At 34.9% G+C, this 27042-nt stretch overlaps 1 long non-coding RNA gene across 1 annotated transcript; it reads left to right on the forward strand.

Moving 5' to 3' along the window:
* Nucleotides 1-11979: 11979 nt before the first annotated feature.
* LOC146733760 (uncharacterized) lies at nucleotides 11980-12907 on the forward strand. The gene is made up of 2 exons (XR_014926709.1): nucleotides 11980-12186; nucleotides 12694-12907. It is a non-coding gene; the product is annotated as an uncharacterized LOC146733760 (long non-coding RNA).
* The last annotated feature ends 14135 nt before the right edge of the window (nucleotides 12908-27042 follow it).

Below are 27042 nucleotides of genomic sequence, written 5' to 3' on the forward strand. Positions count from 1 at the left end.
TTTTCAATCTTTATGCTATGTGTTTTTACCTATACTGTACTTATACTACCGGTATTACAAATATACGCTCATATTCCAACTTTATACACACTCCATTAATATAAAGCAACTTTATACGTATCAATATTGCAACAGATAATTCATTTTAATAAACCCAATCATATGATTTGATGAACTGATAATTTTATTAACATGATTAGAAAAAGATAGTTTATTAACTTATTATGAACCACCTTTCTATCTCAAAGTCGATACTGGCTTTACGCTCAACCAGAGAACTTGAAAGCTCAACATGCTACGGCATGTCAGTAGCTAGATCAATATACCTTTTGTCACACACCCACACCCCATACTTGGTGTTACTCTGAAATCTAGAGATCTAACCTATAATGTTGTGTATTTTATTGCTTAGCTTTAATAGAAGTGCAGCTCCAACACCTGTAATCAGCAGAGTCAGTACCAAGAACAGCAGTGTGTACCCATCACCTGTAATCAGCAGAGTCAGTACCAAGAACAGCAGTGTGTACCCATCACCTGTAATCAGCAGAGTCAGTACCAAGAACAGCAGTATGTACACATCACCTGCCATATCAAGAAGATCTATGAAAACCATGGTTAGTCATGATTCTAGTTTAATCTTTCATTTTACAACCTGTCATTTATTAGTCCCTGTCTGACGTAGGCCAAAACAGGGACTTACGTTTTGGGTTCTGTGCATCTGTCTGCCCGTCCGATACCAGAATGCCTTTAAAGCATGGCTTCACAATCCCAGGGATTGCACCAGTGCATCATGGGAAATGTAATTTGCATGGTCTGCCCAGTTATTTACTTGATACATAGCTGTTATAATTTCAACTGAAGGTGTTAATTCCATAAGCTAACATCATGCGTTACACTATTATCTGATTTGAAAGGACTTGTTGAATCGCGTTCAACGCTCGCGGGACCCGCAATTTTAAAGCTGTTTTTTTACTTGCATCATAGAGCTCCTTATTTAGTTCCGTGCTTGAATGACATGCACAATGTTTAGTAGCGCGTATTACATCGTGTGCCATAACGTGTCTTGTCGACTTGGCAATAATGACGTTATGCGACATAGAAAAAGGCACTAACAAATAAAAAAAAATCATGATATGGCTGTGTGGCATGGCATACCCAGTTGCCCAACGCCAAATATACACAAATATATGTGCAACTCATACGTTACCAAACACGGACACACATACATTTATTTATGTAATGTTGTCGGTCAACAATCATTTCATTGCAGGGATATAGTTCAGGGAACATAACATTTTTTGCATGATCATTCTATTTATTTATTTCGAGACACATTTGTACTTTTATGCAGTGGCATATTCAAAGCATATTGTCAGGGAATTATTTGTTGATGAGCCCCTCAAACAAACCCCACTATTATCATGACCAGCCATGCCCGTCACATTCGCCAATAAACTATTCTAGGGCAGTAATCACAGCTTGGTTCGTCGTGTCATCGACAATAGGGTCAAAACCATCTCTTTTCCCTTCTCGTAACTGACCTAGTTCACCTAAGAATAGAGCAAGTTTACAACGTCTTTTTTTTGCGCACATACACTAAGGAAGTTATTGGAATGTTTACACACAGTCCCTCTCTTTTCGTGCACATCTCAGCTCGTGCCACCGCACTCGCTCGGGCCGGACCACTTTGTGGAGCATTGGCGACACCTCTGAAGTGACAGGACAAACAGCTCACACATATCATTTCTGCTTAGCTCCATGATATCACTTACATGTACATCAATTACAAAAAATTCTAAATTCTACATCAACTCCTTAATTATATAAACATATCCAGATATTTAACAAACAACTTGGAATTAACACCTTGCATTTGCATAAACTAATGACTGACAGTCAAAATCTACTGTCTGAATCATGGAAACATTCATCGAAAATAATGATGAATATCATGACTTCGACCGTTTTCCTCACAGACCGTAAGAATTTTACACCATAAATTGTTGATTATTACCTCGTAATGATTATAATAACGTGCAAAAAATAAATTTGTTGAGATGTTATGAAATGCAAATAAATTTTAACTTATTTCATTGTAGGCGAATGATTCCGATCGCATTTTCAACGCTCAATGCTGTAGAAATAAATATCCACCACGTTTTGACCTGAGATGGTGTTCTTTGACCTGACAGGTCAAATCGATAATTAACCAATGAAAACGATGGATGATGCCAACAAGTTCAAATTACCATAGTACATTTAAATATGTTAATGTTATTGAACCCGGCACGGAAGAGATTGCCGATGTTGTTGTACGATCTTTTGGCTTGGATTTTGAGGGAAAGCGGCATGATTTGTTTTCAAAAGATAAACTGAACTTTTGAAGAATAATTTAACATTATTTACAGTGATAACAACTCATTGTCGAAATGAAGCTAACCCATTCACGCTAGTCGCAATAAACATCAATACTCTGGAATAGGCGTCAATGACTACGACGAAACTTTTAGGCATCAGCAAAGATTAAAATAACACCTTAAAAAACTGCCGAAAAATCGCCCTGGGCAGTTTCTTGGTCCCATTTTATTTTTTTTTAAACCCGAACTGCCGTTTAACGACCCTGGGTGAATTTATGGCAGAATCCGGTATAAGGAAACACAAACTTATTGGTCCTTTTCAGGGCCACGACATATTTCAAAAAGATCTAACTACCATTTCTCCTTTACTAATATACATTTTTGTTGACTTGCTGGCTGTTATGTTTCTGATAAAAAATCTTGAAAAAATAAATGTAAACAGTGGTGACCGCGCTCTATTTATGTCACAGCTATTTCGCGTTCACTCCTAGTTTTACACAATTGACATTTATTTATCAAGTTTTTTTATCAGAATCACAACAGGTTTTTGTTATTTTATTTTATTTCAGGTGTAAAAAAAACCTCCTGGGCGTTTGCTAGGATATGACCTCAAGTTCTTTATTTTATCAAAAGTGATGGGTGGGCGTTTGTCCGGGCATGGGCTCTTAGCCGGATAAATACAGTACCTACAAAAAACTATAATATTTAATAATATCTACTATGTAGCAATTTGGCCCACAGTAGTGATAGTGCACATGCATTGGGTTGGCATCTGTCAGATTTGTTCATCCTGTGACCATATCTTCACTTCTCAATTTTTAGTGAATACTTTTGTAATTTTTGGTAAAACACGCTATTTTCACGGAGCTTATCATATGAGTGATTGTCCGCAGCCGTCCGTGTCAATGTTTTACTTTTTTGACTTATTCTTGAAAACTACAAGCCTGAATGCTTTGATACTTGGTGTATATGTACCTTGGGTAGACCTCTTAGGTTTGTTGATTTCATGATATCTTCAATTCTCTAATTTTAGTGAATATTTTTGTCTTTTTTGGTAAAAGTGATATTTTCGACTTCTTGTTGAAAACCACAAGTCTGATTGCTTTTATATAACCGTAAAAACTGGATTAATTCGCGATAGTAAAAATAATTATTTTTTCAAGTGCGCGAATTAATAGCGCAAAAACAGAAATTATTGGTTTTTGGTGCGCGATTTTTAGATCGATTCAAAAAGGAGCTGTTTTCATAAATTTATTAGTGATTTGTTTTGTTTTCCAATGAACACGATTACAGGACGTTGTTTTAGTGCCTCAGACTCGTGGCTAGCGACATTCATGGCGTATAGTCGGGCAGAGAACACGCACTGCGTTAAGGACCACGCACCATGTTACACTTGAAATGGAGCAGTGAAATGGCAAAGGTCACTCTGTACACAAACAATGAACACGTGGCTACAAAGTAGCCGTCTGGCTGCACTGCCTTTTTATATTTTTCTAGGCAGTACCGTCAGACACAAAATATTAATTGTTTGACAGGTCGTCGGCAGTGAAGCCGTCAAACCAATCACCATCTAAGTTGTTGTGGTCGTCTAAAAGTAGATCGGCAATGATTTCTGCTATTTCAGTGTTGCTTCGGATAAGGTTGTCTTCTGCCCCATTGATCGCATTTTTGTAGTCATGTGTTCATTGTTTACATGATTGTTTTTTTTTTCTTTGTCAAGCACTTTCATCTATAATGAAATGTGACACGAGGTCAATCGCCCGACCAATAAAAAACGTCAATTTACGCACCGATTCACTTAAATGATGTCATAGAATAAAATCACTTTTCAAATCGGCAGACACATGGTCGATGCAACCCTGCCAGCGACGAAAAGCCCTGTACTAAGCTTTCCATCACGGAAATTCGTAATCGATGTGCTGACCGATGGATATTTATCGACTAAGTAATAATCTTGCCCAACATCTGTGGTGTCGTGGGAGAATGATTTTTTTCAGGTCAAATCTTGACCAAACCTAAACTACTTGCTAACTGAAAGGCTGTGATGACGGAGATCGTCTGCGATTGTGGCTAGCTACACCAAGTACTGATAACATAAAAACTCAAACAAAATAAATCCACTTTATTCTTGCCCGCGAATTAATAGGATACAATTTTAAACATGTTTTTGAACGCCGCGAATTAAAAGTATACATTTAAAAATTAGCGCTTGTTAATAAAATGGGTGAGCGAATTAATAGAGACTGCGAATTATTCGAGTTATTGCGATACATATATAGGTACTACATGTGGACCTCTTTCAGATTTGTTAATTTCGTGGTGATATCTTCAATTAATTATTTTTGTCATTTTTGGTGAAAAGTGATATTTTTAAATTCTTGTTGAAAACATCAAGTCCCGTTGCTTTGATATTTCTAATGATATCTTCTGTTCTTTAATTGAAATGTGCATTGCTAACAGCGGAGCTATCTCAGCTGACAGGCTGCTTGTTACACTGTCAATTCAGATGGCATGTCAATTGTATTATAATAAAATGTGTGTATCTTTATGAACATGTTCATTGTAAAAGTCAATGACGACTCGTTTTGCTTTTTTTTCTTAAAAAAGACATAATATCGGATAATTTGTTGTAGGTGGTAAGATGATTACAATGGTAAACCAAAAACAAAATCATCTTTTTTGAGGTGGTCCTTGAGTATAAGCCCAACCTTACTTTCCCTGATTTTACATGTTTTAGGCCCCTGGGCTTATGATTGGGAAAGTAGTGTGTCACACTATTCTACTCCCAAATAAAATGCCATTCTTTTTTGGCAAAAACTGTTGACTGATATGTTAGTTGGCCTATTCATTTTGTAAATAGTACTCGTCTGCACGGCATTTAACTTTAAGTTTCATCATTTATTTCAGTTGCTGAATTTATTTAGTGGATTGAATCTGAGTATTCCAGAGTTGAGCAAAAATATTATGATGAATGAGATGGGTAAACTAAGTGGACTTGGAGTAGTTTTAGACCTTCGGTTCTTGGAAAGCTATTAAATTGACTGTAGATACCGTAATATCGATGGTAGAATTGTGGCTAATCAGGTTAGTGCTTGTTTATGAGATGGGTAATTGGGTTATTTTAATATACCCCAGTAGTACATGTATTAAGCCAAGTCATGTGAACATATCCCTGCCTTCATCAAAAGAAAGTTGCATGTTCTGGTTGTACATGTTTCACATCTACAAAGAAAGGTTCACACAAAATAAATGATATTGGTAAACAAGGCTGTTTTTACTAGTTGCCTGCCATACCCTATGCTATGTACAATGACATAAAGATGTGAATGCTATCTCATTAACAACTATACTGTTTCGTGCAGACAATTTGGCACATGTCTTGACTGATCTCATTCAAAGCGAGGGAGTCGTCACCTGTGCATGCGTCAGGCGGCCATAGCGTGTCAAGCGTCATGAGACTTTGCGTTTCAAGTGTGTGTTGTTATCGTCAGTTGGGACTCGATTCTTGCGCGTGCACAGGTGACGACCCTCCTGCTTCAAGACAAATATGCACAAATAAACTGGCTCCTGTTTGTGGCATATCTGTCATGAGTGTCATTCATAATAAATAGTAAAGACATGAATTATTATACAACAAATGGTAATCTACCATCATACTACTTTTTAAAGATAACTGGTTTCACTCATATAAGATCACTTTGAAAAAATCATCAACATTTTCAATGTCAAATTTATTAAATACAGTCTTTAGTCTGGAAATAATCACTTATTGTTCCCTGACCATTTTCCTTGTCATTTTTTACTCCTGTGTGTGAAGCACACAATGGGAGTCTTTGCAGTTACAAGACTCATTACGGAAAAAAAGACTCATTACAGAAAAAAAGACTCATTACGGAAAAATAAATCTATGCTGTTACCATATTTCAGTGATTGAAAGTTGCTCACAGCCTGTGAACGCATACAGCAGATTATCGACCTAGACCCCCCCCCCCCCGGATTGCCCTACGTAACTTTTATTTGGCAATTTGATGTATGTAAGCTTACAAATACAGTCAAATAACAAACATACCTTTACGAAAATGTTCTATAGAACTTCTATATACTTCTATAGAAGTCTTATAGAATTTTGATAGAGTTGAAGTTTTCAATAGACTTTCGGTAGTTATAATTCTATAGACATTGGATAGACTTTTATGGAATTTCTAAGAACCCACCTGAAATCACTTTAAAGATTTAAAAATCACAATTCCCAAAACAAATAAACAGAATTTGAATTTTTTTTTCCTAAAATTATCACACAATGTAATTTTCTTCTAAGGTAACATTATGTAGAATTTTGAATAGACTTTTTATAGATTTTCTATAGAAATCCTTTGCTTGATACTGTAATGTTTTATAATATTTCTAACATTACACAAGCAAGCTATACTCATGTATGTTTAGGAAAATCGCAATTATAATATTTGTATATAGTTTTCTACTATAACAACACTAGAATTTCTATAGACATTTTATAGAAAGTCCAAAGAAGTCAGTCTGATGGTTTCAGTACACTGATGAATAATACTATGCGCACTGCAGTCACAATGTTTTAGAAACACATAGTATTCCTGGTTTTATTTAGTAAAATAGCATTGAAATTAGGACTTTGGAGACAATTTAATTTCTAATATATACCAACACTATAGAATGTCTATAGACATTTTATTAGAAGTCAGTCTGATGGTTTCAGTACACTGACGAATAATACTATGTGCGCTGCAGTCACAATGTTTTAGAAACACATAGTATTCCTGGTTTTATTTAGTAAAATAGCATTGAAATTAGCACTTGGGAGACAATTTTAGGTACAAGGACACTTGGCCAGATGGTAAATCTCTTCACTTGGGGCTGTAGTATGTGAAATGTATAGTGCCACTATGAGTCCAACTTTCCTTCATATCTCCGAATTCTGTGAATTTGCATAAATTTTAATTATCAAGTGTTGATCACCTGAAGTTGTTCTATCACCCGCAGGAGGCATGAGCAAATTGTCTAACCTTCTTATTTCTCTTAATAAGGTCTCATGCCACTAATCAACCAATGGCTGCTCGTAGCCTCTCAATTTAAATGCCTAGCAAGAACCAATGAAATTTTTTTAATATTTTTTTTCTCAGTTGTTCCCTGTTTGAGGGCGCGATCACCTGGGTCAGAGGTGAGACTAACATGTGGTCTTTTGTTTACTACTTAGCGGCTGTGTACCTGTGGGATTATTCTGTATGTATTTGGATGTTCTATTCTTGGTGTTTTCCCAGTGATTTCTCTAGGTGCAGTCCAAATACAGTAGGTGTGTCTTGTTTACCTGAGTTTTGCAAGAGTTTGAGCTGGCCAACATGTTGATTTCCCATTTTAGAGCTATGTTTTCAACTTTGTTTATTATTTTCATATAGCAATCTCGTCATATGTTAACATTGTCGTCTATGGAGTTTCAATTAGTGGTATGAGCCCTTCTGAACCAATATTTGATGTGGAACCACCTGCTTGACTTGTATCTCCCCTAAATTTGTAATTTTTGTTGGAATTGAAACTTTTTTGGTTGAAATAATGTTTAATAATTTGTGATTTATTTTTACATTATTTGATCTCATTTGACCCCATTGACCTCTATTAATCATGGATGACATTTGGCGAAAGCACTATTCTGACAAAGTTAATTTGAACTCTAGGCAAGTTGAAAACTTATTGGGCTGCATCATTTGGAGAGGGTATATAAAATCAAGCAGGGGGACACAATATGGCACCATAAGAGTGAGATTTCCTGCCTCTAGAAAGTGGAGTACTGTGCATGTCCACAGACTGCAATACATGCTGTGGTGGGAGAAATGTATCACATCTGTGTCACAATAGCCTGTGCGTGGCCCCAACTCACATCTCACATCTCACTGGAACCTCGAGGGGTTAACAATAGTCGAAAATTGTTGTGCTCTAATAACTGCATTTTATTTTTTCATGGTCTTGCTGTAAGTATGGTCAATTATTTTACATTTATATTAATTTTTTTTACAGGACTGTACATTTAAATACATCCCTTTAACATAAGTATTTTGTTTTTCTGAGTTCTTTACTTTATCGTATAAATCAAATCTAGTTTTTCTGAGTTTTCCTCTATTTATTTTAAATTTTTTAGATTTCTGTCTTTTTGCATGTCTCTCATTGTTAATTTGTTCTCGCTCTAATGACTTCATTAAATTCAACGGGGCGCCAATAGCCTCACATTTTTAAGTACAGAATTTGCACTTCCAGTGTTCAGATCATGAATAGCGCTATGAATTCTAGGTGCAAAATTTCTACTCCAAGTAATGCTCCTTGGATTTGTTTTTGAATAACTACGGTGCACAGCTTCAGTTTTTTGTGTGCTTGTCATAAATTTTGTTTTTTCTAGTGCACTTGGACCAAGTCGCATCCAAATTATTCCTCGTAATTGTTCTTTGTCTGTCTCAGACATATTCAGTTCAGTGTCAAGTGGTAAAAATGATTTGTTCCATTTATTGCGTTTCCTACCAGTGCAAATAGATGAATATTTTCTGCACATTTCTCCACAGTTCCCTCTATAACATTCAACGATGGCATCAACAGTGAATGATAATTTATTTTTTATAATTTCCAGACATCTGCAATACTGCTTGAAAGCTTTTGTGTGTTCTGTATTGCATCTGGCAACCAAATTATGGGCAAAGCGATTTTTAAGTTTATCCTTAGATGCTCTTGTCTTCCCAGGAAACATAGTAGCAGAGAAGGCGGTATTGCCTATTTTTTTCTTCAGTCCACCACACAGGTGTCTAATGTCTATCAGGTGATCAACTGGTTCATGCTGTGTCATTTCAAAGCCATGGTGACCTTTACTGTCCCCATCGGAAGTGAAATGGCTGACAGTAAATTTCTGTCCTTCCATGCATTTGATGGATGCACTGCGTTCATCTCCAATAGTGGCACCTGGTTGGATGTTGGCACTGCGGTGTCCTTCATGTTCTGGGCAGTTGACAATTAATACCTCATTCCGTTGCCTTTCAGCAGTCTTGCAAAGTTTGTAGACTGTCGTGTTTTGATTATTTATTCACATAAAATGTGTGTAAATCAACAAAGTAAATTTATTATTTTATGTGGCAAAAATGTGTGCAGTGAGATTCTTTTATATAATAAAATACAGCTTATTGTGTTCACATAAAATTTTTATACATGCTATTGTTTATTCTTGCAGATAAAAGAGAAGATTTGATTCCTTTCAGAGAACACCATGAAAAAAATGGTGAGAAATCAAAAACACCAAGTTATGGTAGAAGAAAGCGAAAGAGAAAATCAAACAGAATTTTTGAGAGTGACAGTGACGAAGAGAATGTTGAGGCAAGTCCAATATCCTTTTTTTTTTCTACTGACAATGTAGTAAAATACATAACAATGAGCAAACAGAAATGTTGTGCCTTATGCAAGCAAATTATAAACAGTTATTCATTCAAATCAAAATATTTCTTTTAGTTTTAAAAGATTACATGCCAGAAAAATAAAATTCTTTTAATTGTTTCACTACAATTTCAAATTTGGATAGAGAGTTATTTTTTTAACTATTGCCAGAACTTAGCACCAAGCTAGAGTGGGAGAAGTTGGTGAAATGTATTAATACATGTGTGTGAATTTAGGTTATCTATTCTTGCATAATACAAATCACTTAAATAGTGACCCATATACATGTACAATAAAAACGTTTTAGATAAAAAATAACTTGAGGTGAACGGAAGGAGAGAATTTTTCTGGCAATCATGAAATACACATTTTTTTTTGACAAACATCATTAATATATTTATGTTTATTTTATAGGCTTCTGGCCCCTCAGTTATATTTAAGGAAAATGTATGCTACCATAAAACCTGTATTGGAAGCTGCATCCATTCTTTAACAAAGAATCTTTTAAAAGATGTAACGAACAGAGCAATTTTAGAGTATAAAAGTTAGGACCATGGACTAGACTAGTCCAAATGGACTATTTCCATGGTCCTCACCAGTATTATACAATTTTGTCCTGTACTTGAACATGTAAATATTTTTTGTATACTGGTGAAAAAAAAAATAATAAAAAAATAAATAAATGGGCAACACATGTACATTTGTGAAATGACTATTTTCAAAGAATGTGTGTAACGACAACAGTTAAAAATGAAAGGTAAAGTTTACCAGCAAAATTAAAAAAACAGGTTCAGATTTACTTGTGCGTGTAAAAAGTTAATTTAGTTTCACAACATTATCTGAAGTCGCACAGTCCTACTAGTAAATGTAATAAAAGGTGTGGCAAGTAGTTATTACTTATTATAGCACGAAGGCGTGTAGATGCGACATGTACTGTGTGAGTGCATACTTTGCGATATTCTCGTGATAACCTTATTATTATACATCTTTAACGTCAAACTTTTGGTGTTAAAATTTGCGAAGAATGTCAAATTTGTTTCTCTGGTTGATGTTCTTAATTTAGAACGCGCACAGCTAGAAATCTTAACTGCATGTATTCCTTATTTGGAAAATTTATTTCCTAATAAGGTTGGGTGCAGATACCGTAAATTATCGCACAGCAAAACGCCTTAAGTTATGCTGTTAGGTGTATAATAATATATATTACATAACTATTGATCAAGTGGGCAATTGTCTTATGGTAATAACTATCTTTTATTTTCTATTTAGCCCAGTACACCAAAGACGTGTAAAACCAATGAAGTAGATGAGCTCAAAAAATTCACTTTGGAGCTGGAAGAATGCAGAAGAGAAAGGGATGCTCTCAAAAATGCACTTAAAGCACTCAATTGTAAGTATTAATATAGAGAACCATCATGACCATTATTCACTTAAGATTTTTACATGTCATTATGCATCTGTGCAAAGTCTCTCATGTTTGGTTGTTTCTTCTATTTAGATTACTAGTATTCATATAAAAAACTCTGAGTGTCAGTTGCCACTGGGTTGTAGTGAGGTAGAAGAAAAGCATTCAAGTGCTAACCCCCAAAAGAGAGAGAGAGGTAAGCTGCATTAACTGGTACAAAAAAGATTATTTCAATAAAATACAGTAGGGATTATTGATTTTACTTGCAGTTTTAAAAGAAATTTACCTGGGCCTTCCATCGATGGTATATATTGGAGGTGAACTGTTCAACCTGCCAAACTACTGTAAAATAACTTATTTTCACTGGAATTTATTTTCGCTGAAAACAGCTTTCAGGCATTATGATGATTTTGATGATTATGTGTGGATCTAATTTTCACTGTGTTGTGTCAAGACGCAATGGTAAAGTATAGGGAAAACAGCATTTTCACTGGAATTTATTTTAGTGGAGAAATGCCTTCAGTAAAAATAGTGTAAATAAAAATCCCAGTGAAAATTTCCTTGTGACAGACTGTTTACTGACCAAAAGTTTTATGTAGACAGAAAAATTGCATGTAACACATTACTCTGTAACCAATGTAATGCTTCACTATTTCCATTAAATTAAACCATTTTTGATAAAATAAGGTGTTATGTATTTTAAAAGATGCATGTACATTAAATGTAGTTTACCTACCATATTGTTTTACAAAAGTTTTTTTTTCACTCTGCAGGTAAATATTGGTGACGGGGTGAGGATTAAACAAGTTATATTAAACAGAATATCTTCAAAGGATTTTAAGAAGTGTTCAAGGGAGTTGCTTAGTGCTTTATTTACCAGAAAAGAATTGGCAACACATTCCTACTCAGAGAAAGCTCCAAATGCTAAGAAAGGCTGTAGTGTGGTAAAACCACAGCTTGATCCTAAAAAGGTTCAAGCAATCAAAGGTAAGGAACATTTACTGATTTAGTTTATTGCATCTACCCTAGTTAGCTAATTCAAGTGAATAAATTGTCTTGTTTATAATGTAATATTCCTGCCAGATGTTTACCAGTGTTTGCAGTTTAATATTAATAAAAATTATCCTTTAGATATTTCCAAGAAGAAAAGGTTTATGCACAGTGTTGAAAGCAAAATAAATCAGATAATCAGCACTGTACCAGTAAAAGCTATCTGACATGAATTATTTAGCTGGTTGTTAGTTCCAAGCATTATAAACATGCCACAATTCACCCACTGTGTGTTCATGTCTTGTGTCAATCTTTATTAAAGTATGGGATGTTTTTAACCAGATTTATCTCAAAGTTTATATTATAATAAACAAAAACTACCACGCCCCATAAAAATAAATTTCAGATGCCATCCAAAGACTGAAATGTGTTCCTTTCAAGCTAATAAAGACCAAATCATCTAAAACCAGGCTTAACATTTCTTTTTTATCATTTCTGTTGCAGACTTCGTTGTCACAAAGTTTGGTGTTGCAGATACAGAAGTAGTTTCAGCTATACGAAGCAAGTTAAATATTGAGGATAAACTCTACAATGCCAAGAAATTACCAGGAGAAGACTGAGATTTTTCTTTTCTCAAGAATTAAATTTATGATGCCATTATTTTTTCATTTATTGTAATAATTTCACATTGTTTTTAATACATTTTGTAAAAAAAAGATATGTGTTGTCATGTTGTATATCCATGTTGTGCAGGAACCCTGTCAGACTAAAGTCCAGAAATTTGGCCTCATTCATTAACTATAATCGCACTTGTTTGGGGGGGGGGGGTCAATTTTGGGGGGGGGGTCCTATGCCAAAACCATAAAATTTCTATGGAAAAAAATAGATTCTTTGTAGATTTTCTATAAAAGTTATTTGGAATTTCTGTAAAAGAAGTATTGAATATCTACAGAAGTTCTATAAAAGAACTATAGAATGTCTATAAAAGTTATACAGAATTTCTATAAACTTTTAACAAAAGTTCTATAGAACGTCTATAGATTTTCTATGAAAGGTCTATAGATTTTCTACAAAACTTCTATAAAAGTTCTATAGAGTTTCAATATAATTCTATAGAAATTTTATAAAAGTTCTATAAAGGTTCTATGAAAGAACTATAGAATGTCCATAAAAGTTCTACAAAATTTCTATAATAGGTCTATAAAAGTTCTATAAAACTTCTATGAAAGAACTATAGAATTTCTATAAAAGTTCTATATAATTTCTATAGATTTTCTATAAAATTTGTATGAAAGAACTATAAAGTGTTTATAGAAGTTTTATAGAATGTCTATAAAAGTTCTATAGAATTTTTATGAAAGAGCTATAGAATGTCTATAAAAGTTATACAGAATTTCTATAATAGGTCTAGAATTTCTATAAACCTTCTATAAAAGTTCAATAGAATTTCTATAGATTTTCTATAAAATGTCTATAAAATATCTATGTAAAATCTATAGAATTTCTATAGAACTTTTATAGACGAAGTGACGAAAATGCTATAAAACTTCTATAGACTTTCTCTATAAGATTTCTATAAAACATCTATCAAATAGTTCTATAGACATCTATTGAAAGTCTATTAAAAGTTCTATAGACTTCTATAGAATATTTTCGTAAGGGTATGTTAATTTAAACCACAGTCCTAAAAAGTACAAATCATTTGAAAATGAAACTAGTATGATGAATCTGGTTGTTACATTTTACATGCCCTGATTTCAAGAATTCGTCATAGTGAACGCCCCATAATGCATTGCGATTGAAAAACTAACATGGCCGCCTCCATGATATAGAATAGTATGAATTTGTGGCATTTAGCCATGTATTCGAAAGCATATTTATATTAATTAAACATTGAATATATAATTTGTTTTTATGATATTAAATAATCTATATAAAAATAAACTTAGGTCGAGACCTTTTTTGGGCAACAAACAGTTCGATTATATAACCATGGCGATTCATGATGTACGTGATAACATATTGCGAGTAATATTAGCGGTATAACTTCCATTTGTGATAGTCACGCCATTAAGTGTTGTGTGTTTTTCTGCACAGTGTTAGACATGATTTTACTCAATCACTATCATACTATTACTCTATGATTGCTTTTATTTTGTTTTGTTTACTACTGTACTTTCCAAAGTCAGTGTTGTGTCAATAGATATTACTATTTTTATAAAATAAGATTTTGAAAAACTTTAGTAGTCTGGTTGGGTTACTAATTTCCAAAAAAATGATAGCCCCAGGCAAGATATGGTAGTATGTGTGCCTTGGGGTACTGTAAATTGTGAGCTCTAATATGTCCATTTTTAATGAAATAATATTAAATAATGAAATAATATGACTGGTTGACTTTCTTGCTGTGCACTGAGACTGTGACCTACCAGATATCTGGTAAATGTGTCCCTAATAAGTTATACCTATACTGGTCTATTTCGAGAGCATCTTGTATTGTCATTTCATTCTGACATCAGCAAATCATTTGAACAAATGTTAATTATTTAACACACAGGATTACAGCATTATAAAGATTATTTGCAGAGCACAAACAGAAGCCAATGTTGCAAATATGTCTGTCCGTCAATCTTCCATCAGTTTGTGTTTCAAATCGTGTTCCACTGATCTCAAGAACCCCTGGCTAGATTGAAATTAAACTTGGCACAGGGTTACTTAGACTGGCGCAGTCGGGGCGATTAATTTGTTTTTGTAGTTTAAATAAAATTAAATAAATTGCGAAATGGAGGTGTTAGCACAAAATCCCTTGTAACTGCGAAATCACCCCGACTGGTTTATTCTGCATGGCCCTCTATCGACACTGCAGGAACCCGTCGATTTTTCAACGGGTAATTACTAGTAATTACTAGTAATAAGTAATTAAGTAATCGACGGGTTCCTGCAGTGTCGTATGTTAATGAGTGTTCTAATTGACAATCATCTGAGCCAATCACAGCGTCTCTTCAACTGACCTCTGACCGAGAAGACGTCGGCTGATTGTAGCAGTTGATATTTTTTTAATTCTAGGACTAGTACGAGTTACTTTTTTACACATTGTGATGAATTAGAAACGACGACTACCACAAACTCGAATTTCAACGTGCCGCCATGTTGGGTCTGCAGTGTGACCTTTACCATGTTGACCTCATTATGCACGTATTTCCGCGCCCACCTCATTATAATATGTGCATCATAAATATTTAATAGCAATGAATTTCCTGCAGAATAAACCAGTCGGGGTGATTTCGCGCTAACACCTCCATTTCGCGATTTTTTAAAATTTTTATTTAAACTACAAAAACAAATTAATCGCCCCGACTGTGCCAGTCTAAAGGTTACTATATTCTGCTTGAACCAATGCATATACTTGATTATATTTTAATACAAACCCATGCATGGTTTAGATAATTAGCATAATAGTTGTTTTAGCATGTGTATCTTTGCATCTGTTTGCACAAATTCATTGAAACTTGGTCCATGATCACTGATTGTGTAGATCAATATATAATAACAGCTTCTAATTAATATGTGTAAATTAATTAGCTAATTTCCATACTAATTAATTATTTCAGCTTGTTTATTCCTCACCATAACATGTGGATAGGATAGGATTTTTTATTTGGAACGTACACAAAAACAATGCTTGAGTAAAGTCCAACATAAGAAACATACAGTAACACAACTAATCTAAAATAATTTTAAAATCTGAAAAACAAAATTAGGTAAAATACTATAAACACATTTGTCTACACTAGAGAAAACATTAATAAACAATTCTCCATTTGGTAAGGTTTGATAATCAGATGAGTATTTGAACAGTGTATAGAGCATTTTTTTCCCTGTGTTCTGAAAAACTGTCACAACGAAAAAAGTAGTGTTTTTCATCACTCACATCATAAGAGTCACACTTGTTACATACCCTGTCAATTTCATTTATTCCCCTGTGACGGCCTATTTCAATTGGTAAGAAGTGGGCTGAAATACGAAATGTGTATGTTGATTGCCTGATAATAGTGTTGTAATTAATCCATATATACTAATTTACTTTTTTTACATTTTCCTTTAGTGGATTGAAACTTAGAACATGCAGTGTTTGTATAGATTAATATCTAATAATTAATATGTGCAAATGAATTAGCTAATTTGCATACGAATTAAATTGTTTAGCTTGTTTATTCAGTTTCATAGCAAAAGCTTTTTCCAACAGATTGAAACTTAGTTAATTAGCTTAGTAGCTTACTAATTAACTGTGTCCAGCCTGTTTATTAGTCCCTGTTCGGACGAAGTCCGAAAACTGGGACTTATGTTTTGACCTGCGTGCGTGCGTCTGTGCGTGCGTCCGGACCTGTATCTTAGAAATGCCTGGACCAATCACAATCAATCTTCACACATACATCATACATGATATCATACATATGCATGTCAATTTGTTTCACGATCTGATTCAAGATGTCTGAATGGCGGCCATTTTTGTACTAAAAATCATCAAAATCAAGCATTTCCCGGCTGTTTACAGATGGATGTTGTTCAAACCTTGTATATACGTTGGACATTATAGGACCTTGATGAACATCATTTTGTTTTACGATCTGATTCAGGATGGCCGAATGGCGGCCATTTTTGTGCTAAAAAATCCTAAAAATCAAGCATTTCTCGGCTGTTTACAGATGGATTTTGTTCAAACTTGATATATACATTATGCGACCTTGATGCAAATAATTTTGTTTTTCAGATAACATTCAAAATGGCCGACTGGTGGCCATTTTGTTTTAATGCATGGGTTTCCAGACCCATATGACTTGTTTTGACTGATTATGTTAAATTTTTTAATATTCATTATACATCATGTCACAGATATACAGATATATTGGTTTGACGATCCTTTTCAAAGTGGCCTAATGGTGGCTATTTTTGTGCTAAAAAACTTGTTTAATTTTTTAGATCGGATTCTGAATGGCTGACTCGTGGCCATTTTGTTTTAATGAATGGGCTTTTAGAGCCATATCTCTGACATGCTTTGACTGACTATGTTCAAATTTCATATATTCATTATACATATATTCATAATGGCTGATTTTGTTTTAATTAATGCTGTTCCAGAGCAATATCTCTCAATACTCGTTTGACGATCAGATACAAATGTCAATCATTTAAATGTTAAACAATCATCATATTCCTGACATGTTTATATTCCAGCTATATTACTATAAACAAAACTTTGTCTTAAATTTGATAACTAACGGGGACTGTGCCATGCATGGCTTGTTCTGTATTATATTAATAATTAAAAAGTTTGTCTAAATATTTGGACTATTTGTCCTCACAATGGTAGTGTGTTTGTTAGTCCTCGGTACACGCTGATTCTCTACTTGCAATCCACACACATGATGTATTACAACAGACTGTCTTTTTTCCAAATATTGGGGCTATTTGTCCTCGCAATGGTAGTGTGTTTGTTAGTCCTCGGTACATGCTGATTTTCTACTTGCAATCCACACACATGATGTATTACAACGAACTGGCTTTTTAGCTCCGCTGTCGACTTTGTCGAGTGGAGCTTATCATATGAGTGATTGTCCGTCGTCCGTCGTCGTCCATTACAATGTTTTACTTTTTCGACTTCTTCTTGAAAACTACAAGCCTGAATGCTTTGATACTTGGTGTATATGTACCTTGGGTAGACCTCTCTCAGATTTGTTCATTTTCAAATGATATCTTCTGTTCTTTAATTGCCATGTGCATTGTTAACAGCGGAGCTATCTCAGCCGACAGGCTGCTTATTTTTAAATATTGGGACTATTTGTCCTCACAATGGTAGTGTGTTTGTTAGTCCTCGGTACACGCTGATTTTCAACTTGCAATCCACACACATGATGTAATTCGGCAAACTGGCTTTTTAGCTCCGCTGTTGACTTTGTCGAGCGGAGCTTATCATATGAGTGATTGTCCGTCATCGTTAGTGTCAATGTTTTACTTATTCGACTTCTTCTTGAAAACTACAAGCCTGAATGCTTTGATACTTGGTGTATATGTACCTTGGGTAGACCTCTCTCAGATTTGTTCATTTCATAATCATATCTTCAATTCTCTAATTTTGGTGAATATTTTTGTCATTTTTGGTAAAAAGTGATATTTTAGACTTCTTGTTAAAAACCGCAAGGTCAATTGCTTTGATATTTCATATATAGGTACTACATGTGGATCTCTCTCAGATTTGTTCATTTTGTAATGATATCTTTAATTCTCTAATTTTGATGAATATTTTTGTCATTTTTGGTAAAAAGTGATAATTTTGACTTCTCGTTAAAAAACCACAAGTCCAATTGCTTTGATATTACATATATAGGTACTACATGTGGACCACTCTCAAATTTGTTCATTTCATGATGATATCTTTAATTTTCTAATTTTGGTGAATATTTTTGTCATTTTTGGTAAAAAGTGATATTTTCTTCTTGTTAAAAACCACAATCATTTATGGTGAAAAATGATATTTTGAATTCTTGTTGAAAACAGCAAGTCCCATTGCATTGATACTATGCATACATGTATTGTTCATTTTCTAATATATCTTCTGTTCTTTAATTGAAATGTGCATTGCTAACAGCGGAGCTATCTCAGCCGAGAGGCTGCTTGTTTCCAAATATTGAAACTATTTGTCCTCGCAATGGTAGTGTGTTTGTTATTCCTCGGTACATGCTGATTTTCTACTTGCAATCCACACACATGATGTATTACAACAAACTGGCTTTTTTTCAAATATTGGGACTATTTGTCCTCGCAATGGTAGTGTGTTTGTTAGTCCTCGGTACATGCTGATTCTCTACTTGCAATCCACACACATGATGTATTACAACAAACTGGCTTTTGCCCAATATTGGGACTATTTGTACTCGCAATGGTAGTGTGTTTGTTAGTCCCCGGAACATGCTGATTTTCTACTTGCAATCCACACACATGATGTATTACAACAAACTGTCTTTTTTTCCAAATATTAATTGGGACTATTTGTTCTCGCAATGGTAGTGTGTTTGTTAGTCCCGGAACATGCTGATTCTCTACTTGCAATCCACACACGGGATGCAATACTAACAGCAAATTGGCGTTTGTCCAAATATCCCAGAGTAAAAGAAAATATCATAAGCTACAATGAAAATTGATATGCACAGATATTACAGCAAGATATACCTAAATCTGGAAAGTGCCGATGAATGTGCAAATTAGTACTTTTATATTAATTGAGAGGTACAAAATTGCACTTTTGAATGAATTGAGATGCGTTATTGCACACTATCTGATCATCTGGGAACATGCAAACTTCAATGTAGTATTTCCTGCAGGATGCGACTGACCACAATATACACATTTGCATTCTCCAGAGTTCATTATTTCGTGAATTTGCACCATATAGTTTTCTCAACAGTCCAATTTCAAGCACATCATTTTGTTTTTCAAATCAGATTCAAACTGGTCGACTGGCGGCCATTTTGTTTGCAATGAATGTTGTTCATAGCTTTGTCTTCAACACGTCCTGACTGACCATGTACAGATCTCGTACATACATCACGTCGCACATATGAACATTTATTCATTGGTGATCCAATTCAAGAATGTCGAATGGCAGCTAATTTAATATTAAAAAATCATTAAATTTAACCATCACTGCCATTCTGGTACCGTTTTTCAGTTGTGAATAGATGGGATATATCTTTAACCTGTGCTGACAAGTCATGTTTAAACTTCATATATATGGCATTCATCATATTGAGTTGCGATATGATTTAAGATGCCAGAATAGTGGCCATAGTATGTTGATAATTCATATAAATCAAGAATTTCTGCCATGTGTGACCATATCTTGGTCATGTTTGATTTAGTTCAAATTTAGCACATACATTAGACATTATAATTCAGGCTATTCATTACCTCAGGCTCATTTCAGACTCGTGGTCATTTTGTTTTAACGAATGCTGCTATGTTGTAATATCTCTGACTTTCCCTGACCATTTATGTTCAACTTTATATATACATAGTGTCACACATGTGGATATGTGTTCATTTGACGAGATATGTATTTGGTCGGGTGATAGCCAAATTAAGAATTCCGTTCAAAAAACATACAAGTATGTACGTTGAACATTATGGGACCATTCCTTATCTATGACATACTAGTACTCTGAACTTTCAAACTTCCATAAACTTGTAACTCACGAGGACTATGTAATGCGATCATTTGTTAATATATTATACCAGCGCTAACCGTCGAACGTGATTTTTCTTAAAAGACGATTTTACATCCACATTTTCTCTTAACAAGAAACTATTTGAACTTGTAATGCCGAAAAACAGGTGCTAGTTTTCAATGTATTTACAATCGATGTATGCTAGTTCCAGGACTAGGTTTCATTACATTTATTCATGGTTGCAAATATAGCATTTCAGATGATTTATGCGTCTCAGAACTACCTTCGAAATAAAGTGGGTATACTATAAAACAGTCACTTTTAAGGCGAGTATCCCACTTGATTCGGACTGGAGCAATCCGTACTAAATTTAAGTTATGTTTTACATGTGATAATAGGATTGTGTGTGTCACAGCTAGTGAATACTTATACTTTGCCTATGAAACGGGGGAGATTCCCACTACTGAACGGAATACTAATTGAAGTTATTAGTCCCCGTTCGGACGGAGTCCGAAAACGGGGACTTATGTTTTGCCCTGTGTGCGTCCGTCCGTGCGTCCGTGATCACCTGTATCTCGAACATGCATGGACCGATTATGTTCAAACTTCACACATACATCACACATTATATGGGACATATGCACATGCATTTTTTTCATGATCCGATTAACGATAGCCGAATAGCGGCCATTTTAAGGCCGAAAATGCATCAAAATCGCACATTTTCACCATTCCGGACCCGGATCTCAGTTATGCATGGACGGATTTCGTTCAAATTTGGTACATACATTAAACATAATAGGACCTTGATGCACGTCATTTTTTTTTTCAAATCAAGTTCGAAATGGCCGACTGGCGGCCATTTTGTTTTAAAGAATTCAGTTCTGGATCCGTATCCGAGACATGTCTGGATTGATCAAGTTCAAACTTCACACACACAAGGTACATCATGTCACAAAAATGTATGTGCATTTGTTTCATGATCCCATTAACGATAGCCAAATGGCGGCCGCTTTAAGGCCGAAAATGCATTAAAATCACGTATTTTCACGATTCCGAACCCGGATCTCAGTTATGCATGGACGGATTTCATTCAAATTTGGTACTTACATTAAACATAATAAGACCTTGATGCACGTCATTTTTTTTTTCCGGATCAAGTTCGAAATGGCCGACTGGCGGCCATTTTCTTAAAGAATTCAGTTCTGGATCCGTATCCAAGACATGTCTGGATTGATCAAGTTCAAACTTCACACACACACACATGGTGCATCATGTCACAAATAGATATGTGCATTTGTTTCATGATCCGCTTAACAATAGCTGAATGATGGCCATTTTAAGACCGAAAATGCATTAAAATCACGTATTTTCACAATTCCGGAACCAGATCTCAGTCATGCTTGGATGGATTTTGTTCAGATTTAGTACAATGTGTTGTACATATGCAGGTGCATTTCGGTCATGATCTGCTTTGAATGTATATGTCACTCAAATATGAACGGAACGGGGACGTGTCATTGACAATGACTTGTTTGTGTTATGTACTACACCATGATGGGTCGTATTATTATAGGGTGACAACATTCACATAGCCGCTTTAGTTCTCATTTCATTTTGAAAATGAAATATCATTCTGTTCTGGATCTGGATAGTGTGAATTCGCATTATACTGAACACTTGAGAATGCAAATATGCATTTTGTGGCGGCTCAATAAACTTTTTGAGATTGTAACTTTGTCCAAAACAAGCGGGCAATGAATTGTTCTGTTAAATCCAGTATGTAGATGAAAACAAGATTGAGACTTGGTATTGGGCAAATCTAAGCAAACGCCGGGGTGTCACTGTAATCAACTTAGAGCAGGTATTGTGCCCGGGCTGTGCGTATCATTGTGGGTACTGTCCCAGCAAAGTCCTGGGCTTAAGCACAGTCCCTGTGATAGGGTGACTGTAGCTTGAGAAACAGGGATTCGACGTGATTGGTGCATAGTAGTATTTGTGGTTATATTTGAATGTCATCTCGTGGTTATTACATTATTATTGCTCTAGTTTACAGTAAAACATCCCCCGTTATTGACTTATTATTTGTTAGTAGTTGAAGGTGTGTAGCTGTAATACCTGTTCCCTGTTTTGTTAATCGGCGGTCTATGTATTGCCTAAAAAATGGGGGGGGAGGCTTCTCCAAAATCAAGCTGAAACCATTTGTGTCAGCAAAATTTGCCCCTCAAATATATAGCGTTTCAGAGTGTCTAGATTTCAAAATTTTAAAGGGGAGCATGCGCGAAGCTAGTGAGCAGATCTCGCCCCTCCAAGTAAAATTCCGTGCCGCCGCCTTTATGTACGCATGCTGCAATACAAAAAAATGCGTATTATGAGTGGTTTTCAAACAGAAAGTCATGTCTGCGTACAAAACAAAACAAAACAACAAACTTTTTAAAAGAGTATATTTGTTTTTCTAAAATGATAAGATAAACGCAAAGAATGATTATTTTCCAATCGCAATGTCTTAATTCTTATGTGAATCTCCCAGGTGAATTCCCGATATGAATTAGTATCCAATCATACGTTCCGACCTCCTTCGCAAATAGAGGTTTTACTTTTGATTAGTATGAACATGCAATGGAATGGCTTATTTTTTGTAAATGTTTGTATGCATTAAGAGTTATTTTTTCAAAAACCACTATTGAGCATAGGTACTCCAATTCGAGTGCCTCCCCTGTTTTTGTATTTACAAATAAAATGTAAAGCATGACAAAAATTATGTGTTTGGTAAAGTGATACTGGACGTTGATTAACATTTTTGTGGCGCTGTATTTCTTTTAATCGAGGTCGCGCATGCGCATAGTTGTTAAGCTTTTAAAATGGCGGTGTCGAGTGCGAGTTGTAAACTGGTTGCTGGTAGACTAAGAAGTCGTTGTCAGACAGATCAAGGCTGAATTAACCGTTTTAATGTGGCCGAAGAGTATATCCTAAAAGGAATAGACCAGCCTGGGTTTTACAAACACATGGTTTTGTGGAAAGGTGATTATATTCAAAATGTCTTCTCGTGTGATTTGTGGCGCTGATTTTCTGGGTAACTGCAGTGTGGTTTCAGTAGTGTCGCTTTATTACTTGAATTGATCATTTTCAGTAGCCATGCCCACACGTTGCACTGCAAGTTGGCAGCAAGTTTAATAATACTCTGGTGTTGTACCGACTTCGCGTTTAATTGAGACAACTCATATAATATAATATCAGTCGCTGAATAATTGAACATGCAATTCAATTGCCTTACTGGAAATATAAAAGCTGTCGAAATGCAATGTGATGTATTTTGACTGTTTTATTTTCAGGAAGAGGTGTATTTGCTGCAAAGAATTTTACAAAAGGTGATTTCCTTTTAGAGTATCATGGTGAGCTATTAACTGGAAGGGAGGGTGAAAGACGTGAAGACCGCAAGGATAGTGTACCGTATTTCGTTACTTTTTCAAGCATAAAGGAAAAAGCTATTGGTTAGTATTATCTATTAATATTTTGGCACGTTTGACATTTTTTTTTTTTAACTAAGGTTTCTTCTATCCATTTGTTGAAATTACTACCCAGAATGCTTTTTGCCTGTCTGCTGCCGTTGATGCAGTAGCATTTGTAATTCATGCATTGAAAATTCATAGAGATGACCCATAAATGTTCACATCATTTTGTCTATCAGTCTCAAGTTTCCTTGCATCTTAGACTGGTATTTGTAGTGACAAGTGATGCAAAATTTGATAATTTTTTGTTAGTTTTGGAATACCTTGTTTCATATAGAATTTCCATGAAAATAAATATTTTTCTGGAAAATTTACCAACTGCAGCTCTCTTGGGTTGGAGCTTGAGCATGATGGAAGATTTCTGAGTATATCTATAAGCCAATATACATTATGAATGGTAATTTAATCTGACAGCCCCTTTACATAATAAATACTGTTGGTTATAAAGAATTGGTATTAACATCAGAGTAAGATGTACATTTTTAGCTCCCGTGAAACGGAGCTTATGTAGTACCGGTGTCTGTGACTCTGTGACTCTGTGACTCTGTGACTAAAATTTGTTCCACTGATAACTCAAGATCTACAATTTCAATTAAAATGAAATTTGGCACACAGCTAATATATGATGAGTAGATGTGCTGATTAGATTTTGGTGCAATTCCATGCATTTCTTAACAAATATTTGACTAGGGTGAGTAGCCTAATTTGCATATTGCAATAACGTATTCTGTCGCAAAAAAAACTTGTAATATTTCATTGGAATGTCTGCAAATTTGCGAATTTTAGTATAAAATGATTTATTATATCATGATGGATGTTATTTGAGCAGATACAGCGACTAAAAACTTCAAATGTATGCGAGTATGGGGAGTACGCATGCGCAGTTACAAGAGTGACGCGGCCATTTTTTCAGTTTGACGAAAAAGCAGTACCTTTTCCGATTTTCATGAACGCAAGTTCAATTTCACTTTGTGCGTCATATTCATCAATAGACAAAATCGAAGACAGATGCCGTACAACTTTCTGCCAATCTTGATTCGTAAATGTGCTGGTTACATGTACAGTGTTCTCCTCAGGCCTGCGTTGCTTAGACAATAGCCGCGTAACTTTCGTTTCGCCCGCGATTCTGCAGTGTTCTCATCAGGTTTTTTAAGGGTATTGGGTCCGATACTGTTCTTTCTTTCCATGATACTGTTTCCCTCAAGCTGGGCCATTTCCAGGCCATTGCTTTGCAATGATGAATCAGAACAGAACAAATTGTGTGAACTGATCGATCCTAACTTATTATCTGGATACTCGTATTCACCTGCGGGTCTGCGGATACTTCGGCCTACTTTCAAGCATGAATATACAAATGTAGTAGGAAATCAACGATTTTTTTCAGTATCGTTCCAGACTTTGCAAGATATTTATATAATAATCACAGTGATCACTACTATTGGGTTCAAAAATTATTTATGATCATTCAAAATATAGTGGCCATGGCTGTCGGTTCAACCCAGAACTGACCTTCACCGCTATTGCGACGCCACAAGCAGAGAAAAGGAAAGCTGAATCCCCACGTCTACACTTAATCCATGTATAAGGCAGACACCCGACAGCAACAACAAGGAAGTTTGTCAGTTTTATTCAAGATATAAATTTTCTATTTTACGCATTGGAGCTACACAACGTGACTTCCAATGTGATCTAGTTTGTAAACAATCTCTTTGCACACGACTCCCAGTGTCTTCTCCTCGAGCATACAGTAATGTTTCACATTTGTTTTCGTATGGTTTCCATCTTACTCAAATAAAACGAAGCAGTTGATTCCTATTTTACTTAGTGTTTATTCTTGGTTGATATTTTTAAACAAAAATGCACTCATTAAACAAATAGTAATTATGTGAGTTTTTTGTTTTTGCCGAACGAGGACAAGGAAGACAAAATGGCGGTAGTTTTGTGTAGGGTCGATCGCGATCTTCGGTTTGTATCAAAAGCAATAATTCGAGCAATAATTTGATAGCAATTAAACAAATTTCAATCGTTGGCGTATGTAAGGGCTGGATCACTTACTTTCAAGCCCATAAGAAAATCAAAGCAAAAATTATTCAACTGCAGACGAGACAAACCCCGACCTCTAGAAATTCCTCATTCATAGAGTGCCTCATTAGTGCCCTTTTGTTTACAAGTATAGTGTCCTTGCATGTTTTTCAAAATGCCCATATCAAAATCATGTGTTTCCATATACAGTAGGTCATAGATTCTCGGACATCTTGATCAATTTTATTGGTGGATTGACCTACATGCAATTACATTCACTTATTAGGCAAAGTCTATACCTTTATAATACATGCTCTGATCACACGGGAGCTATTTACAGTTTAACTTTGATTAGAGCGATGTAATTTGTTTTTAACAATGGGCAATACTGTTTGTTTCTACCTGACAAAAGAAGTATTGGTATGTACTGTCTATAAATAGTAAAATTGATGAAAGTTCCAATAAATTTTTAAAACCATTCATGACCGCTCAAAAACATTATTACCCTTATTATTACTATTATTACATTATTACCAGGTATTATTATTATTATCTTTTGTATTAACTTTAGGGAATGTAAACTATTTTTTTCTCTTTCAAATTTTGCCACTGACCCCATGTTTTATTTTTCATATGACCATGTCCATTTTGTTTTAAAGTTTAAGAATGATTAATGATGTATTATTCCGCTGTTATTAATCATAATCCTGTATGTAAAGCTGACTACAAGAATAAGTTTGTAAAGCACTATATAGGCTTGAAAGGTTATATAAACTCAAACTTGGTTAAAAATTGTTTTTTAGTGTTGATGCAACTGATGAACCTTGAAAAGGTACTATATATGGACGATTGGTTAATCATGAAAGAAAACACCCAAATTCAAGAATGCAAGTAATAGAACTAAGGAGTCGCCCATACCTAGCATTGTTTGCAATCAAAGACATTGACGTTGATGAAGAGATTCTTTATAATTATGGACCAACTAGATTACCTTGGGAAGTTAAGGTAAATATCGTAAAAGGTGTTGCAGTGGTACTGTAATTAACTACTGTTGAGATATAGTTAAACAATCACATATTGTAGATGATTATAGTTGTGTTCAC

Source organism: Saccoglossus kowalevskii, chromosome 16 (genome assembly GCF_978046115.1).
Source record: "Saccoglossus kowalevskii chromosome 16, keSacKowa6.1, whole genome shotgun sequence".
NCBI classification, from domain to species: domain Eukaryota; kingdom Metazoa; phylum Hemichordata; class Enteropneusta; family Harrimaniidae; genus Saccoglossus; species Saccoglossus kowalevskii.